Raw genomic sequence first — 6,586 nt, forward strand, 5'->3', positions numbered from 1 at the left:
CTTGTTTTAATTCTATCGTTTTCTTGTCTTTTATAGCCTACTAGATCTTCTTAGCTTACACTGATATAATTTTATTTCTTACCACGTGATTGTAATACAGTCGGACCTCCGATTAAGCGGCCACCCTGGATCGATATGGCCATAACACATTTGAATAAGGCGTTGCAAGAGGTGTATACCTGGTACCTCGATAACCAATTAACACCTCATCCTGGCAAGAGCGAAGCAATGCTGCTAAGCGCACGAAACCCGATGGGTCCAATTGCCCCGGCGTTTATAGGAAGAAATAATCTTACAGCTAATTTCTCGCATGATCAAAGACCAGTACAAAGATCAGTGCTCAGATTTGCAGCAGTGGGAATTTACATCCAACTGAAGATGCGTTTTTTTCGTCGAGGTAAGGGGCTTGAAAAAAATTATGCGCTGACCGGGATCGGGATTGGGTTAAAACAGCGGTCGGGATTACGGGATTGAGGGAAAAATATCTTGTCCGGGATGGCGGGATTGAAGAACCGTATTGGGGACCCTCACCCTGGGGTCTTTGAAAACTGGCCGCTTAACAGAGGTTGGCCATTAAATAGAGGTACAATATAAATTGGGTAGAAATGGCAGTCAACGTAATTTTATTTAGGAAAGGGCGAGGCGACGAAAACCAGGGGGGCTAGGGGAGAGAAAAAGCCCCCTTCGTTTTCGTCCCCTCACCCTCTCCTTCGCGCGTCTCTCTAGGAGCCTGAAACAGGCTAAATTTTATTGCCTCTATACAGCAAAACGCTTGTTTAAAACTGAACATATATGAAGATGAATGCAAAATCATTGAAACAAAACATTAAGTGCCCTGTATTTGCGCATTTCAAGTCCGTACAAAGTTCCTGCTCTAACACAGAGAGCATGTAGTCGATAACTACAGTATTTTTTAGTGTTGAGTATGTACAGAAAAATATGCAAATCTGTAGCAGGGACTTTTGGGGCTTTTTAGCTCTGTGGCTAAGCGAGAGGTGCCCTGCTACCTACCGGGATCTTTTACATCAAGTGGACCAGATCTTCTTCACAGGAACATAGCGTTTATTGTAGATCTTGACTCATTCTCTTACAGGCAGAACTCAAAAGCTTTTACTGAACAACATTTGTCATATAAGACCCGTAACCAATAGTATTTCGACAACTCAATTTCACTTGCGTAAGCTTAGCAAATGGAGGAAATTCTAAAGGAATTACTTTTCGCGCCTTTACAAACTGAAGCTCATTTCTTATTCGAAAGAACAGCAGGTGTTCAACACCTATGTGTTTTACTTGACGGCTACAAAGGCTCCGATATTTCCTAAATTGAGTGAAATCTACTTTACTGAAAAATGTCCCGTAACAAATCTATGTAACAAAACATCAAGTTTCTTAGGCCTTTTTTTGCATCAACAGTCTGTAAAAATTTTCGCTCAAAATATTTCACGGACGATCGATCCGTCACTGCTGTTTGCCGTTAATTGTGGAGCTCGGAGTTGTAACGAGGAGATCAAGTCATTTGCCTTTCCGATAGATAGGGTCCTGATAACCGTGAAACTGGGCAAAGTGTCGGAGTCGATTGGTGTCATTATAGTGGAGATTAAATTGCAGTTCTTGTTTCTTGTTCACATTCATATTATCTGTCACCATTTCGCTTGAAAAGATAATTTGCTGGCCGTTTAATAGCGGTAAAAAAAAAAAAACTAAACTTGCAACAGCAAAAAGGTGGCCGCGGCCGCTTAATAGAATAGAGGTATCGAATACAGCACTTTACTTTTAATTCGGGACTTTGGAAAGTGGCCGCTTAATGGAGGGTTGCCGCTTAATAGAGGTCCGACCGTAATTTTGTAAATAGTTTTTTTTTTTTATTAGAGATATCCTGAATGTGATATACTTAATAAAGCTATCTTATTGTTTCACGATCGCGCGATTTCTACTACTACTACTACTACTACTACTACTACTACTACTACTACTAATAATAATAATAATAATAATAATAATAATAATAATAATAATAATAATAATAATAATAATAATAATAATAAAAATTGATATTGCGCAAATTGACATACTAATACATTTTAAAAACTGCAAAAGCCGTGAACGAAGATCCTGCTTGCTTGTACGTTGGATCTCACAGGAGATCTAATCAGCCAAACTTGAAAAATAGACGATGAGAAGTCCAAAGACTACTGCAAAGCTGACACAACGTAATATATTTTAAAACAATATTTCGGCTGGCCAAACCAGCCTTCTTCAGGTTTAGATGTTACTGCTAACATCTAAACCGAAGAAGGCTGGTTTGGCCAGCCGAAATATTGTTTTAAAATATATTACGTTGTGTCAGCTTTGCAGTAGTCTTTGGACTTCTCATCGTCTATACTAATACATGATCAAATGCGCATCGCAATACTACCAATACTAACTAAACATATATGAATATAACGAATAATTACATGAATCTATCTTAGAAAAATAAATGATAATAATAATAACGATAATAATGCCACAATGAATCTCTTATTTACTTGTTTACTTCCTCTCCCCAATCCCTCCTCGTTCACTTTTCTAATTTGCCCAATTTTACCCTCACTTTGCGCACGTGATCTGAGGGAAAAAAGTACGTGGTAGTCTAGCAACTATTAAAAAGGTCGGCACACACGGAGGAACTAGTCCCCGCGACTAGACCCGGGGACCAAGTCCCTTCGTGTGAACTACCCATTTTCATCAAAACATTTAGTCGCAGGGACCAAGATTTGGTCCTTGCGACTTGTCCCACGATTTGAAACGGCCATGTTTCAGGGACTTGTCCCCGGGACTTGTCCCCTCAAATTATGCTGGTCCCTGCGTGTAAGCTGTTCGCGGGAGAAGTCCTGCGACCAAATGAAAATAAACCAATCGATGATCAGTATTTTCGCTCCCATAACCCCTTACGAACTCCGTTTCAAGATGGTGGCCGACGGCGAGGCTGAACAAGTATTTTAGTTTTGTTTGTATTTAAGGCCTTGTTTGAATAGCTGCTGTTTTTCTGTTCTGAATCAGTAGTATACCAAACTCTAAAAAGAAAAAAACCTTATGGAAATTGATTAATATGACTATGTAATATATTTTAAGATTTACTGTAGCTCTGCCATTGATTTTCGTCCCATGTATACTTTGTTCTAATTACTTAACTGAGGGAGCCCATTCCGTATAAGCCCGGTGGCTCCTCGTCATTAGTGTTTAAATAATTGTACAACATATGGCAAACCATTAAACTGAACTGAACTAAATGACTAATTTTATAGATCGACAATGTGCTGTTTTATTGACGTGTACAAATATTTCTTAATGTTTTGCAGTTTTAAAATTTAGTAACTTCGGTTTCACTGTTTAGGACCGCTTCTTTTTCGTCTCTACGTTTTCCTGAATTTCAGTGAAGTCGCCTTAAAGTTTGCTATTTCGATGTGTAACAGGTCCCCGCGTGTAAACCCTTCAAGGGACTTGTCCCCGCGACTTGTCCCATCGTGTAAACCCTGCGACTAGTCCCCTCGTGTGTGCCGACCTTAAGCGTAGCATTTGTTAAACACCGCGATGGTGGTTGTGTTCAGTGGAATGGTAACGTTTTTCTAAGTATAAACGGACGAGTTATGTCAACATTACGACGACTGAAAACAAAAGCCGGCAAAGAAAATCCTTAATTAAAAGCCGTTTATTTTTGTTGTTTTTGAAATTATTCTCTCTCTTTCTTACTGACAAGGAAAGTCACCTTTACGCGTTAGTGCACGATATCCAAAGTTCACTTCTGCCCGTGATCTTGTCAACATGTGTATTCCGTCTTAGGCTCTCAGGTTGTGCGCGAAGAAAATATTTCCCAATTGTGTCATAAACTGAAGGCCTCTCCTAACGCAACCCACTCTCCATTTCTTCCAGCTTACAATATTTTTTCACAGCCTTTTCTTAGGCGGCATTAGTTCCTTCAGTAGCTCAAAAGAAATCCCTCTCACTTATCACAAACAACAAAAGCAACCCATGAACCAGTGAACGGCATTAAAAAGTTTCAACCGGATTTAGAACATCGATTGATTCAGTTCAGCTGTATTTAAATCAAAATGAATATTTACTATGTCTTCGTGCTTTCTTGTGTCATTGATCCGTGTTGTAACAACTTTATAGTTTTGTATGACCAGTTGTTTTTAAAAAGTCTCAGTCAGTACTATGATTGCCAGCTCCGTGAGTATTGCTCTCTAGAGTGGACCCATACGATGGCACGCATCCATTCACTTTATTTTCTCTCTCCATATTCATGGTATTAAGAGGCATTTGTTCGTCTTTTTTAGGCTTCCGACAAGACTTGGTTTTCGCTGGATAGTCACCGGTGTTGCAGGATTGGTCTGCGATTTCATTGGAAGTAAAAATCGCTGTGCTTGCACTCCAACTCATGTCTGAGTTCCCTTGGAAACGAAACCGCTTCCTGTCCAATATTACATATCTGCAGGCGCTGAAGCAAATGGCAACCATCAAAATGAAAGCAACGCTACAAATGATAACCGCGGCTATTATACCAGTACATTCACCATCTTCCCTGCAGATACCATAGCAACATATCTCAACCAACTGGCAATCGGTATCAAGAGAACAGTTTTCTCCTAAACAATTCCAGTTTTGCAGACATCTGTGGTTACAACAGACTTGAGAAGTTAGGCAGTCACCATTGGTATGGCACTCTGACACATTCCTCGAACTAGCGATGGTCTGGATACATGTGCCGTGACGACATTGTTCACCATCCGCTCGGCTACAATCTGCTGAGGAGGTGCAATTTTGGGCATTGGTAACAGATACAGTCGTAAGAAATACAAGCGCTAACAATACAACTAGCTTGGTTGGACTGGCATCCAATGAAAAATCCACCCAGGTCTTTTTTAACAAAATAAACTTTGACATTTTTAGCACTCAGTAGTTTGAATCAGTAGCCGGCTGAAACATTTCCTTCAATGCAAACGAAGGCCTGTTACCCTTTCTTATGAGCGATACATAGGTTTGAAATACTTCTTAATACTGCGTGTCTGTCACGCGGGGTCATGTGTAATGCGGGTGGGGAGAAACATGTTTGTGTTCCATCACATTCCTCGTGCATCAACATCTAATCATGTCACATCACATCCATTCTCGTGTATTTTCTGGTTTAGGTTATAACGCAATAAAACTACTATATTAAGAAGTAAGTAAACGCCCATATAAAAAGAAAGGGAAACCATCGGACTGGTTGTTGACGCTGTTTTGATCAAAGTGCGGGGGAGTGCTCGATATGAAAGGTGACCTGTCCAAACATGGAAGAGAAAACTTAAATGTGCTGTCGCCGTTTCGAAACGCAAGTTTGTTTGAGCGGAAAAAAGAAAGGAAACTTCTGAGATCAGGCTAGTGTTGGGGTTAGAAAGAAAGACGGAAAATAAACACAGAAAAGGAGGTACAAGGAATATGGTAGGCAATGCCTAATATGATGTCACGTCTGAATGAAATCTCCCGTGTAACATGAGAATCTTACAGTTTTACCGGCTGGTTTTCAGCTGTTCTATTTAATTTTTGCCTCAGTCGGTTGATCAGTTTGGATCAGCTACAAGTTCAGTCACGCCATATTAGGGCTATTCAAGCTGCATATATTAAAGCAACGCATTTGATATTAGCACATATGAATAAATTATCACTTTGGCTCAGTGGGGCGTGGTTATGCATGGACGTGTCGTCGAAAGATTTTCTTGGTTCTTGTTTCTCCTTTTATATTTTTCTATGGCGGACGCTCAATATCCAGCACCTGGGCGACGACGTCAACGAATTCAACCAGCAGCGGATCATGCAGTTCAGGGAGCTCAACCAGCCGTGCACGTGGGACAAGGAACTCAAGGAACTCAAGCAGTTCAACCAGCAGCGGGCTAAAGAGCGCAAGCTGTTCAACCAGCTGTGGGTCAAGTAGTTCAGCCAGCAGGTCAACAGGGAGAGCTTGTGGTGAAATGTATTTGTTTTTCTTTGTAATATGTTTTTACGGAAATTGTGCGCAGGGGGAAAGGTTGTAATCCCTTTATTGTATCGTTGTATGGGTTTAGGTTCACACTTCGTTTATTTTGTACTACAGTCAGTTTGTTAGTTTGTCAAATCATTGGCCGCTTCAGTGTAATTCAGGCCTTTCTACGAGGGTTCTCATTAAAGTTCGGCGTCCACGTTTTAAAATTTTGTGAATACAGTGGATAAATGTGTTAATTGGCAAGTTGACGACTTTGTATGGCAATTGCTTTTCATTTGGAGTTATGGATTGGAGCAAGTGGAAGTGGTGAGAGTTTACCGCTGCTACTTGGTTGACGCCGCCACATAGTGTAAAAAAAAATAGAGGTGAGAGTTCACTAAAAGGGAGAGAGAATGGGGAGAGAGTTCGCTGAAAAATTACAAAAAAATGATAACATAAAAATATTAAAGAAAAGCAAACGGGGTGAGAGTTTTTCATGCCGTGAAATAAAAAATGAAATGAGAGTTTACCACAAGACAAAATGGAGTAAGAGTTAACCATGGAATAGACAGTGGGGTGAGAGTTCACGGGTATGGAAGCCAAATT

At 40.3% G+C, this 6,586-nt stretch overlaps 1 long non-coding RNA gene across 1 annotated transcript; it reads left to right on the forward strand.

The window, feature by feature from the left end:
* Nucleotides 1-2,368: 2,368 nt before the first annotated feature.
* LOC146468958 (uncharacterized) lies at nt 2,369-6,207 on the forward strand. Its single transcript, XR_014867393.1, has 2 exons — nt 2,369-5,463; nt 5,792-6,207. It is a non-coding gene; the product is annotated as an uncharacterized LOC146468958 (long non-coding RNA).
* The last annotated feature ends 379 nt before the right edge of the window (nt 6,208-6,586 follow it).

The sequence above is a fragment of the Pavona decussata genome, unplaced genomic scaffold, assembly GCF_977016875.1.
Source record: "Pavona decussata unplaced genomic scaffold, jaPavDecu1.1 SCAFFOLD_128, whole genome shotgun sequence".
NCBI classification, from domain to species: domain Eukaryota; kingdom Metazoa; phylum Cnidaria; class Anthozoa; order Scleractinia; family Agariciidae; genus Pavona; species Pavona decussata.